This window comes from Calypte anna, chromosome 3 (assembly GCF_003957555.1).
Source record: "Calypte anna isolate BGI_N300 chromosome 3, bCalAnn1_v1.p, whole genome shotgun sequence".
In the NCBI taxonomy this organism is placed as follows: domain Eukaryota; kingdom Metazoa; phylum Chordata; class Aves; order Apodiformes; family Trochilidae; genus Calypte; species Calypte anna.
The window spans coordinates 15497830-15511394 of record NC_044246.1 but is presented as its reverse complement, the minus strand read 5'-3'; the positions used below and the strand labels follow the sequence as shown (position 1 = coordinate 15511394).

General features: G+C 40.4%; 1 protein-coding gene across 3 annotated transcripts in view; it reads right to left on the bottom strand.

The window, feature by feature from the left end:
* The window catches only part of DAAM2 (dishevelled associated activator of morphogenesis 2), a 199111-nt gene that overhangs the window by 102951 nt on the left and 82595 nt on the right, over window positions 1–13565 (bottom strand). The gene's annotated exons all lie outside the window — the stretch shown is intronic.

Below are 13565 nucleotides of genomic sequence, written 5' to 3'. Positions count from 1 at the left end.
CTTCCGCTTGATAACAGTTTTCAAACCTATTAAAGGCTGCTATAATGTCCCTTCTCAGTCATCTGTCTTGAGGCTGAACAAGCCCAGCTTTCAGTCCTTCTTAGAGGTCATGTCCTCTGGACCTGCCATTCCTCTTCTAATTGACTTCCGGGCTCCCTCCATTCAAAGTACATCTTTCTTGAAGTGCACTCTTCAAAAGTGGGGACAGTGTTCCAGCTAAGACCTTACCAATGCTGAGTGCAATGATTACTTCATGCATCTTCCAGACTGCATTACTGGCTATGTATTCTGGGAAAAGTATTACTTTTTCTTTTTTTCTTTTTTTTTTCTTTTTTTTTTTTTAATATAGAAAGCTTAAAAACTGCATGATTAATGTCCACTCATTAATCCCATTTTAGTTTCTTCTCTAAAAAAGTGTACCCACCTGCCTGCTTCCCATCCTGAATTATCAGATCTGCTGCTAAAAGAAGCAAGTCTATATCATCTACATTGAATCCCATCCTTTTTCACACAAATTCTCCATCTTCTTTTAAGCTTATATTTTAACCCTAGTGATGTTTGGAAATTTAGTAGGCATGTTCTGTATTTCATCATTCAGTCAGCTTAATGAAAGCACCAAACAGAACTGAAAGCTCTGCTTTATATAGCTTTGTACTGCAACAGGTTGCAAGTCCTCTAGGGCAAGTACCACATTTACCTACAAATTCCGATGGCACACAGTATATTAAATACCTTTCTCAAACAGCTTCTAGTACCACCATATATAACACTAAATAACAATAAAATCTGCTGTTTAAGCACAGTGCCCATGCCCTGCCCCTCATTTCCTTTCCTTCTCCTCCCCTCATTTCCCCCTCCCTTCCCCTTCCCTGTGCCAGGGCTTGTTTTTCATGCCAAGGTGCTTTAGATGAGACCCTTTATAGGAAGGTAGGTGTGGGAAAGGTTACTAGGAAACTGCCATCTAAACTGCTACCTTTCTGGCTTCCCCACCCTCTCCCTCCCTACAAAGTCTCCTCTGTTCTGTTCAGAACTTTAGAGGAGGTTCCTAGGCTGGAGCAATTCACAGCTTGGACTGTGCCAAAGCACACAGGCACACACCTCTCTGATAGCTTCCTGCCCAAACACAGTCCTGCTGGCTCAACACTCAGAATGTGGGCTGGGAATTGCTGCCGTGGCCCCATGCCAAAAGGCAGGCTGAATTTCCAGGGGCGTCTGTGCCACCTACTCCTCTCCTTCCCAGCTTTATCCTCTTGTGTGCATCCTATTTGCCATATGCGCCTACAGAGGAAAACAAGGGTAAGTCAGAGCTTGGCTGACCTTTAAATCTCTGATAAAATATTACGTAAGAGGGCAGGAGGAACTGAGAGGTCGGTTAAGAATTTAATGAGCAAAATTGACTTCGTACTGAGCTTTGGTTGCACGGCTCAGACACACATGCTCAAACTTATAAGTGGGGTAAACTCAAAGGAACTGCAATAAATCTACACCATTTCTGGCAGTAGTTCAGGTTTGAACAGATAGAAGTGAAACCAGAAGCTGCCTTTAGTTCTCTTCTTGCTCTCTGAATGATTATGCCACATTTAGTAGTGCAATCCAGAGATCAGAGTGTCCCTAACTCCATTAAACTGAGTGGACTGACTTTGAATTTACACCAGTGCAAAATATTAATCAAATTACCTACTTTAAATCATAACAGAGACTAAACCTCTCATCTGGGCAGCCTATACCACAGACTTTTTTAACAATTTACAGCACAGACTTGAGACACAGAACAGCCCCCTTTTCCCTAATTGTTCACTTCTACTTGAAGCAGAAGTTATGCAGATGAAAACTCCTGTAACAGCAGCCTCATATCCCCTCTGAGGTGAGGTGGAGGGCAATTCCACAATGCTCTTCACTGACACAAACTGAGTATTTCCATAGTCAGGGAATTGAAGGCATGACAGTATGTTTGGTTATTCATTCACACCCTGTCCTGTCTCACTGCTTAAATATTCTGATAATCAAAACAGCAACTACAGCGTTGACATCACTGGGTTTAAGAAAACGCCATGCAAGAAATTTCTCTCTAAATATTTCTAAGAAATAAATTATGTTTGGGGTTTTTTTGTTAAAAATATTTCACAAAATACAGCAACAGGAATAAGAGAACGATGAGCATTTGCCTTGTAGAATGGACTCATGTCCTAACAACAAATTGAACTTGCATTTACTACCTGGTTAAGCATTTGCAATCCAAAAGTTCTCTCACATAATTAATGTAGAAGCCAACAACTTTACACCAACTGACAAATTCATCCAGCTGTTGCTCTCTGTACAAGATGTAATGCTAAAACACAGCCACTAAAGAAATCCCAATGGATTTTCCATGACTCAGGGAACTCCCTGGACACCTTCCAAACTGGGAAACTGCAATCTGTTTTCCTCTTATAATTTTCTCTGGAGAAGTTATTCTTCAAACCTCCACCTAGTAAGCCATCACATGACATTGTTGTGCACACTGCTAAATTATTTTCAAAAGATGTTTGTGTTATTAGTTTGTGCAGCTTTTGCCTATATGTGGTCAACAAATGATGGGAATCTGCAAAATTAAAATATACCTGAATATAGAATATATATATATAGATATAGAAGATATATAAGTGCATAGAATATACAGATGCTGACTACAGTCCTTCTGCATACAATACTGGGTCCACATGTGAGAACAAGTCTGCTCGGGAAGGCTCTAAAGTCTTGTACCAGACTCTAGACAGAAAAAAAAAAAAAAAAAAAAACCAAAAACCAACCAACCAAAAAATGTACCAAAAAACAATCCCCACCAGAACAAGTAGGTAATAGAAGGGCAACGTCTGTCATATGAGGTAGTAATAGGGATTTTCTCCCAGGATCTTCAAATACAGTTCTTTTTGCCACTGGAAGACTCTTCTCCTGTTCATGACCTACACACACTGCATCTCTTCAGCACTTTTTCAATCTGGCTATAATTGTGCATTAAAACTGCTTAAGAAGCATTAGTACAGGGAAACAAACTCAAAAAATGCATGTTGCATAGGTTTGCAGAGGTACCTAGGAAAAAGACATAATGCTCTTGAAATATGTTTTCCTTCCAGCAAGCTTATAGACATTTCCATACCGACAAGGTACTGACCATTAAAAGCTCTGGTGTGTGGTGTTCCAATGCCAGGTGGAAGGCATCTGTCCATACTTCCTCTGGACAAAATACGCCTAAGACAGAGGAGCTGTGGAGACAGCTTGGTGTGGTAATTCACAAAAGAAGCAGTTTCTGAACAGCCTTACATGTGCTGTTCCCCCCACAGAGCTGAAGGGGATGAGCAGAAGGACCACTCATCTCCTATATTTAGTGACTCTAAAAGCTCCACTTTACGCAGTGTGGAGGAAGATGCCAGAAAACTTCTGACCTGAAAACCTTGTACTCTGAAAAGCTGCTATTCCAACCAGCCAGCCTCACCTGTGGCACCTTCTGCTCCCCAACATTGGAGCCTTGCAGACCAGGCACACACAAGAAAAGGCTATTTCCCCCCAACGCTGGAAAAGCTATCCTAGATTACCTTTATAGTTTCCCTAAATGATAAAAAAACCTTGATCAATGTTTGAAGACACAATCCACCTATAGAAGGACACAGAGAAATTACATAATTATAAACCCTTTTGCCCAGCTCTCCTTCAGGCTATGCAATACACTATCTGAGCAATTATTATATCTGATATAAACTGCTACTAGATGAGCAAATACAGACAACCCATTAAACAGATGATCATGGTTGGTACCTATTTCCCCATTCAAATATCTTGTTAGCATTTCCTTCTAAAGCTCAGCTATGGTCTACCTCAGTAGGGATTATTCCCATCCTGAAAAACATTTGCCTCCCATCATCTTTCACAACCTTTCCTCCTCACTGGAAAATCTCACTGCTTCCCTAGCTTCAGCAGTTACTTTTACATTACTGTTTTGTTATAAATTTTATAAGGTTGTCATCACAGAGACCTGGCTCCCCCTTTCTTGCTCAATTCAGGCTAAATGACAAGTCATACCTCCTAGAACACCTCAGATGGGGCCCTTCTTCTATGAGCTGCAGAAGAAACAAACATGTGTCATTCAGCCTCCCTTCATCAATGTGCAAGCTCTCTCTCTCTCTTTCTCCCAAAGATCCCCCTGGACTAGCACTCATCCTATGTCACCTCCAGCTTTGCATCATCTCTTTGCTCCCTTTTCAGCACCACAGTGACTTCACTCATTGTGACTTTTTCTCCAGTGCTTGGAAACCTGTCCCTCCTTATCACAATCACCTGTCCAGTTATAAACTGGCCATCATGTTCCTTGTATGATGTAGTACTTTCCTCTGCCAGGTGGCACCTTCTCATCCCAAATTCCTTTTCTGATCTGGTTTACAAGCCTCCCCACCTCTCCTAAACAGACCTAATCTAGGTTAAAATACTCTCTTTAGAATAAGGTCTTAATACATTTAATAGATTTTAATCTAATTCAGCTCTCAGCAACATAAGACTAATAAAGAGAAGTAAAGAAAGGACAAATACTGCAAAAGGGCAGAAATCATGCTTGGAGAAGCCATTTCAAGACAGTGGAGTAATAGGACATCCCTGTACTGCTGCTGCTGGCTCTTGTTCAACTGGAGAGGGCGTGCAAGTCAGCAGGAATTAAAGTGACAGGAACTATGTGAGAAAGTTCAATTCCAGAAGGAAAGTAGGAAACTTTTTATATTGTATCCATCCAAGTGGAGCTGGAAAAGCCTCAGAAAACTGAAACAAAAATAAATTAATTTGATCCTTCCAGCTAGCAACTATGACTACTACTATCAATATCATCTCAGTGTTTTATCACTTCTGCAGCCTTCAGTCATATTCCAGAATGTCTTTGCTCTTGTTATAGCTGTAATGCAACACAAAAATTATTCCAATATTAATGATGTCTTACTAAGGAAAAAGGCCACAGAAAACCTTTACATTATTTTTTTCTTTTTATGTAATCCTGCCTCACACTTGAAGTTATGCCAAAACAAGACAGTGCTATAACAGAAGATTGGCATCTTAGCACATCAATTCTATAGTGGCAATATCTGTTTCCTCTTTTTGCAGCCCAAGCTACATTATTTAGTAAATTGCTGTGCTTCCAAAACCCAGTACTTCTCCTCTTATGACATAGATTTCTTCAGTCAGAGAACATCAGGACTATTCTGATAAAACACGTAGTCCAGTAAGTACATTTTTCTCTGGTGTTTCATGTCCACTGTAAGTAAATCATACTGAGATCACACTCAAACATTCCCTTCAGGTATTCTCACCAGGACCACAACCTACCTCACCTTTTAGAAAAGCAGCCAGTATGCTCTGCTTAGGGTATTTAGAAACCAACAGTCACCACAGACACAGAAAATACTACACAGGCCAGCACGGAATTCAGGGGAACAAGTGATTAAAATCAGATAACAATCTGCCCCTAAGTTTTATAGTAAAGCAACAAGATCTACAAAACAGCATATCACTGCTCAAAAGCCTTATAACTACACAGGTACTTTGGTAACACTCCCAGCTTCTTCACACCCAAGTCTGGCACGTAAGCCTGGATCTGGCTTTATAATTGTTTACACAACCCTATTGATTCTCAGACCTGGCTCCCATCTCATGCTCCTCTCACAGCATCTGGGTCTCACATTTGCAGCATAGTGACTGCTGCTCCTTAGGCAGCTGGTCAGGGAGCTGGGAGCTGCCAGGCAGCTGCACCTACTGGAAAGGAGCCTAAAGAAAGTGCTGGAGCAGCACTCAGTGCCCCAAACCTGTCCCTATTGCAGTGTAGGTGAGTGTCTGTCTGAAGGGGAGATCTGTCTCTACCATGAAGCCTAAAATGTAGTATCTCTCATGTATTGGGACTTCTATAACTACAGAAAGCTGCATGAAGTGATATGAGCATGAAAATCAGGGACTTATGAGTGTGGTCATGTATAAAGCAGACCTGACAGTATGAAAAATCTTTCTTTGAAGAGCAGAAAGAAATAGAAGAGAGGTATCTTGGATATGGACAATGAAAAAGAAGAAAGATATTTCGGTATGTACAATCTTGGACTGAAGAACTGCACTGTCCGTAAAGGAACATTTGTGCATAACTACGCAGCCCATGATACCAGGGAGAGCTTTTGCCTCCCAGGCCCCAGTCCCCTAATTGCTTCAGAAATCTTAAACCACCCAGTACTTTTGCCATTATTGTAATAGAAAACAAGTGCATCTAAGTGAATGAAAAATGTTAATCTCACAACTATAAACTAAACCAAGAGAAAGGAAAGTTTTTGTGGCCTGGCCCTCATCATTGAGGAAAGGAATCTGCTGCCTCAAATCTTTGCTATTTTTCTGCCTTCAGAGACAGTATCTTCTACTCAGATGGATATGAGTCTCTGGTCATGAAAAATACAGCTTAGTCTCATCATTACTATTTTCTTCAGCCTCCATTAGCACATTTTCACTAAATACAAGAAAGGAAGCAATAACTGGGGTAAGGAGTCTCCACTGAGCCAAGGACAGCAAAGTTTCCTCAGTTCACTGGAGTCAGAGCTCATCATATGTAAATAAAAATGATGGACTTCTCCAGATCATGATTGCATTTGGCAATACACAATCTCCCTGACTGACTAGGTACAATCATTCATTACAGAAAAGCACAAAGGGGATAGGCACAGGGAGTAAAAGAGATTCTCTTAGGGGCAAAAGAGCACAGAGGAATTTTTAAATGACAGTTGCAGAGAAATTTGCATTGATCAACAACTCAAAGCCACAGTTCTGTCAGAGGTGTAGTTTGAAACTATGATTTATAAGCAGGGTGAGTGACACAGAAATTGAATCCCTGTATTAAAAAAGAATCCAGGAAGAGGAAAGAATGACCGAGAGACTGATAATTTGAAACTGAAATACTCAAATATTGGCAACATGCCTGAATTTAAATGTGATTAAATACTGTTATCAATATCCACAACACATTTGGGGTTTGCAGTAAGGATCTAAACTGCATGGTTTTGTAAGCCACAGAACTTCAGTGAGAAACCAAGGACTAAATAAGCTTTATACATGGAGGATACTTGTCTGTCAAGGTGACAAGCCAAGAGACAGAAAAGCAACTTTGCATATCTGGTCCTCAGAAGTATTACAAGGGAGCTGGGGGAGTAATAGAGAACTTTGTTCTCCAGGCTTCTCATCAAACACAGAGAAACATGGCTGATGCCCTCTTGTGCCTACAGACACAGACTAAAGTTTGCAGCAGGCTGCAGTAACATGAAAGCCCACAATTGAGGCATTTTTTAGCCTTTTTACCCCATAAATGCTCTTGCAGGTTGAACAGCCAAAGAGGGGCCTCATGAACACTGCCCCAGCTAGGACTTGGCAAGTTTGAGTGGGACTGGTGATATATGGGAGTACTTATTCAATCTGGTGAAACCTAGTTTTCATCTGAGGTTTATGTTGCATCCATTACATTAAATGGCTTGCAAGGGAGAACCAAGCATGAAGGAAACTTGTTACTTCCAAGTCAGCTGCAGTAGGAACCACTACTACAGTTATTTAGGTTTCAATCCCATCTCCTTGTGGCTCCTGATGAAGGTGTGTTGTCCAGTGTGTGCAAAATTGATGCTTTGATCAAAAATTGTTTTGCTTCCTCTGAAAAAATAAATTCATGAAGTCTCAGATACTTCAATGATTTGCCTTAACCTATTTCAATATAAACCACCTCTTTCTTTCTTTTCCTCAACTTTCTCTCCTCTGGGAAGTGAAATTATAATCACTGAATTTTACTGTCTGTGAAGGTAGAGGAGGAACAGATGTGGACAGATGTCACAGAGTAAGCAAAGAGCAGAGTTTTCTCCAGACTTCTGTTATTGATCACTTCATCCAACACTACTAGAAATGTGTCCTCTGTGATCCCACTGTTCTCTGTCCTGAGAGGACTAGCAGAGATACCATTTGTGTGGATGGCTCATGTGCTCATCATAGACTAATCAACTCCTTCTACATTCTTCACCATTCTGGCACTAAAGTGCTGGCAGCTACTAGTCTGGAGGGCTGAGAAAACAGGAGAGAACAACAAAATATGTGAGAGCACCAAGTATCAAACTAATGCCACACTTCTGTTTCAGGACAAGATTTACTTTTTTATTTTCAAGACACTGATTTACTTAGAAAGCTATTAGATAAATGGGCAGAAAAATGAAGAGAGAACCATGTGGTGGCAAAGAACAGAGAAAAAAAGAAAAAAGCAAAAGGTACAGTAAAGCAACAGGCATCTTGCACTAGATAACCTCCCTTCCTCAGGTGGTACAAGTTCTAGTCACAGTTGCAGAAATTATCAGAGTATCCAGGGATTACCAAGTTTCTGCCTCTGCTGCTTGGATTCTCCTTCCACATCTCCTTCTCATGCTTTTAATTTTCATTGAAATTTCATTTACAACTCTTATCCAAGAAGACTGAAGAAGAAGGAATTTAACATGATCCTCATTTCCTCCTCCTTACTATCATAGTCACTGCCATTAATTCCAGATAGACTCCTGGGCTAGCTCACCTTTAATTCAGAAACTGAGCCAACTAAAATGCCATCCAAAGCCATTCCTAAGTATTATAGGATCAGAGGTCACAAGGTGATAGGTTAAGAGCTGAATTTAATGTTATGTCAGAAAGGGTTCCAGTTCCATGTTCTTGTGGTTGGTGTTAAAGAGCACTGCAGGCAGAAACCAAGGATGTGATTTCAATCATGATTTCCAGTAACACCTGAACACAATGAAGGTGCTTGAACCTGAGGTTAAGACAGAACCCTTGATTCAGCACTCCGTTCCATTTTCATTTCATTGCACTCAGGCAATACATTTTTGATTTCCAGTCGCCTTGTAGTTCAGGAACACAGAGTAGTTCTTTGTGCATCTTCTCTGCAACAAAAGCTGGGGTTTCTCAGTAGGATCCAAAACCAAGGTTTCTTTGGAGATGGGGGGGCAGACCGAAGAGGGTATGATGCCTCACCCAAGCACTGATCTGCCTCTTTCAGCGTCTAAAGGATTGCGGGACGTCACACGGAGCTGTCGTTTCAATGGGTGAAAAGAAGCATAAAGGCAAGCCAAAAGAGATTGCTGGATAAACCTAAAGATCTCAAATACAGAGTTTGTAAGCATTTACGCTGCTTCTCAACTGTAAATAATTTAACTTAATAGGTACTTTTGGTGGCATAGGGTCTAAAGTTTTCTTCTGGAAAAGAAGAAAACATTCTTACCTGGAAGAATGGTAAATAGTAATGGAGAAACAGCTTTTTTGAACCTATGAATTCAACAAGACCCCTTACTTACGGGCTCTGAGGAAAAATTAAAAAAAAAACAAACAAACAACACAAAACCACCAACTAACTGACTAAAAAATAAACGTGTTCAAATGCAGTATGAGAGAAAAAAACATGACAGAAGAATCCAGTCAATGCCCCACCTGAGCTAAATTCCAGAAGGATTCAAAGACATCAATCACTCAGAGGGGACAACAGTAAGCAGTTCTCCTGTCTTCCCAGTGTAAGACACTAGTGTGGTATGGGTAATTTAGACAAAGCTTGGAGGATGTAACAATATGATCACCTTTAAAAACAGCAGCTCAAAAGACAACTCAACTTCTTCTCCATGGGCCTTCCATTCTAAAATTGAAAATCTTGAACTCCACCCTCTCAAATACTAGCACTACCTCAACAGAACCACTGAGGAAACAACAAGAAAAACAACAAAAGTGCAAGCAGTTTACACTGTTCTTTCCTCTACACTAGCATTCTTTGCATTTTTCTGCTTTTTCTGAATATCCAGCATTTTAGCTACCCTTCTTGACATGGTCTGACTTCACATCTGGGATCAGGTTGCTGGTGCAAGAGAGATCTAGATGGTAAAATCTTTATCATCAAGCAGCACACCAGCCTTAAAGAACAAGAAGAGACCAGGACTCTAATATTGAGCAAAAGGAATCAGAACATACTGTGACAAGAATGCACCACTGCTAATGAAAATGGGCGTGGAAAAGCTATTTCATGAAAAAAATTATTTCCCCTTGCCTTGTGACAGTTCTTCCAGACTCTTTGCAGTTCCGATTTATTCAATCAGTCTGTACAAGGAAAAACACATGTGCTTAGTACAACCAGCTTGCCAGCAGGCACAAAACCAGCTTGACGCCCGCCAATAGACCACCAACTGCAGCAGCGCTTTACTACATGGTAGAACACACAGTGCCAGCTGAGAAGAGAGACTGAGGAAGAAAACAGAAGTGATGCTGGCTAGAACAGCCTTGATGGTCAGGCAGAGCCAGTTTTACAATTTATGAGGATTCAGGACCACACCACACACTGCTCTCTAAAGATTCTCTTCCTTGCCCGTTAATTGAAGGAGAGACAGTAAAGTCAGCTGTTCTGCCTTCTGTCTGTTGTGTGCATGAAATTGACCCTTTGTGGGGCAAATCTCATGGTCACAAGTATTTTTGTATGCTTTTTGCCTTGTGCATCTAGGCTTGTGATAAGGATTTACCTGTATTGTTACCACAGCTGTCTTTACTCAGCTGGCTGGTCTGGGTGCATCCCCTAAACACAGCAGCCTGTATACATGTATAACTTGCTTTAGTCTGGAGTCTACACAAGCAAGTTTGCAAGCTCTGGAGATGTGATTCCATCCAGAAAGGATCCCAACACATTCTTCATCTTGCAAAATGGACATCTCCAAATTCACTTTTCATAATATTAATTTAAGGACTACAAGAACAAGAGAAGACATGATTCTGGTCCTCAAAACATCAATTTTCCTCATAAAGGCAGGTAGAAACATATTGAATATTTACTAGACTGGAAAATCCATCACAAGGGAGGTTTTTCCAGCACAGCTAAGCTCAGCTCTTCTTGCCATTAACTCTTATATGGGATAATGCCCCAGATTTTATCTACAACAAGAGGGGGTGGGAAAAAGCTTTTAAAAACTCATTCAGGCACACCAGTGTTTTATTATACCCTTTGCAGAGCAGATGGCAAGATGAGGCTATACCCCCTAGGCTGCAGTACAGATCTCAGATGACGTTGGTGTCATCATTTCACTTGGGGATTTGGGTCAAAAGGCTTTACACACAAATCTGTTTTTTATATAGTACAAGTGCACCCAGACTAAACCCTGATAGATAAGCAGCAGGAAAGCCAGTACACAGCACAGAGACCTCTGAGGCACTTCCAGGTCGCTGATTTACACTGGCACATTTACAGACTGAATCTTTCTAATCCAATTAAAATCTCATCTGAGCTGTCAATACAGATGTAGCCATTTTATATTGGCGTCTCATAGAATATGCATTAGTCCAGACTTGTGGGCAAACATTCCCTTCCAGGCAAATTCTGCATTCTGCCAGCCTGATATTTAACCCAGGTTCTCTCACTCTTAAAGGCTTTACTACTCTCATGTTACCTGACTACCCAGGAACTCCTGTGGACATGCATCACCATCCTATCTGAGAGCTTTATCAAAATGTGCAATACACATCATTAACCTTCTGAAAAACAGCATTTTGCTGTTTGTTTTTGCTAGGTCCCTTCTTAGGCAATGATGGATAGGGTACTATCACTAAATATAAGAATATTAATACCTTTTTTCATTTCAATGGCTTCATTTGTCTGAAATGTATATGCCATTTACAGGCTGTCAGAACATTTAAAAAGTTACAGCATAGATCAACAACTCACAAACTTCTGGGGCCAAAAATTTTTACAGATCATCATCTGTATTTGTCATTAAATTTTGCACTGAAAACATTATAAATTATACTGTTTAAAAAACTTCCATAAAGCAGCTGTGAGCTGTTTTGCCACAAGCACATATCCAGTATCTGCCAGGCATAAAACAAAAAGCTAAAATCACCCTTAATACCACCACAAACTCCTGACAGAAATTGATACTCTCTCAGTAAGCAAAAGCAGCACTGTGACCCACAGGTACCTAAGTTCAAGTTTTAGCAAGCCAAGTTCAGGAGCAAAGCACATTTGTTGGTGACATCTTCAGGAAGACTGGATTGAATGCTTCAATGGGCTTGAGTATTGGAGAAAGGTGAACTTTGATACAGCAAGTAAATCTTTGCATGGGAAAAACAATACTTAAGAGCAGACTCTTACCCATGAGAGATACCTGTCACAATGCAGAATTCTCCAGTCAGCTGCACGTTTCTAGAGGAATTCAAGTATTGTCATATATAAAGCAAGCTGATTTAAATACTGACACGTATTTTGTGAGGTATCTCTGTAAGAGGAGATTCTCTATCTGCTGCTTAGTCAGAAGCAAGTCGACCATCATCTCCTGCACACCCTATTCTTCCTGAAACAGCTGCAAATCCTACTGAATCCATCCCACACCCCTTCCACAGAATACTGCGAGTGCCACAAAAACATTATCATGGGTGCTAGAGAAGGTGGAAACAGTTAATGGAAAGTAAATCCATACCAATTTACTATATATACAGAAAACAACTTTAGATAATGAAAATTGCTAGAGGGTTGGAGGCTACTCCAGAAAAATCACCCTATGGCCACATCTCATGTTCTTCCCTAGGCATCTGCTTTGGATCTCACCTTGAAACAGTAGCAAGGTTCTTAGATGACTGATCTGACAAATTGCAGTTGTCCTTATGCTTGGTATGACATAGTATGGCTGCCTGTATTTAAACCTCCAGTTGCATACCCACATTATATGTCTATTTTAATTGCTATGGCAATTAGAAGCCATGTTAAAGGACAAGGACCACTGGGCTAATGTTATAAGTGTAATATAAAAAAATTACTGGCAAATTTCTCTAATGATGAGATCTTGTGCTTTCTGTTCTATTTCTCATCTCATTGGCACCACTCAGGAATAGATACACCTACAAATACCTCATTTACGTTGCATTACCTCTGATCTCAAAGTAATAATGAGATGGCTGATCAGCTGCACCAAATGGCATCACCTTTACAATGTAGATTTTAACAGCACAGACCTACCACCTTTCTCTGTGTTTTGCATACAAACTGAGGGCAAAGACAGCAAAGTCATTTGACACCAGGCATAGAGAACAACTGCCTTCCACTGGAATCTGCAACATTTACCAAAAAAACAAGCAAAAAAGTTCATCTGAAATAACTGCTTCCCTTCCTGTTTATGTTTGTTGCTGCAAGAGTACTGCTTCATGGGTCAAAGGCAGCTGGCAGATGAAACTTAATTAGCATTGTCACTTGATTCTTATACTTTACCAGCAGTATGTTACTGATCAACAGAACAGTATAATCTTTACTTTATAGACCCTAAGATTTTCCACAGTACTGGATTATAGAGCAGATTTTATTCCAAAGTTGCTTACCAGAAATTGATTGTCAGGAATTCATTCTCTAGAGAATTTATGAGGTCCCCTCTAATGTGCTCAGTTGTACACCTGGAGACTTGTACAGGGCCATGAGAATAAACCAGCATATATTAGCATTTTATTGTACTTATACCCAGTGCAACTGTAATCTGTCCTGTTGTAAAAGAATTAAA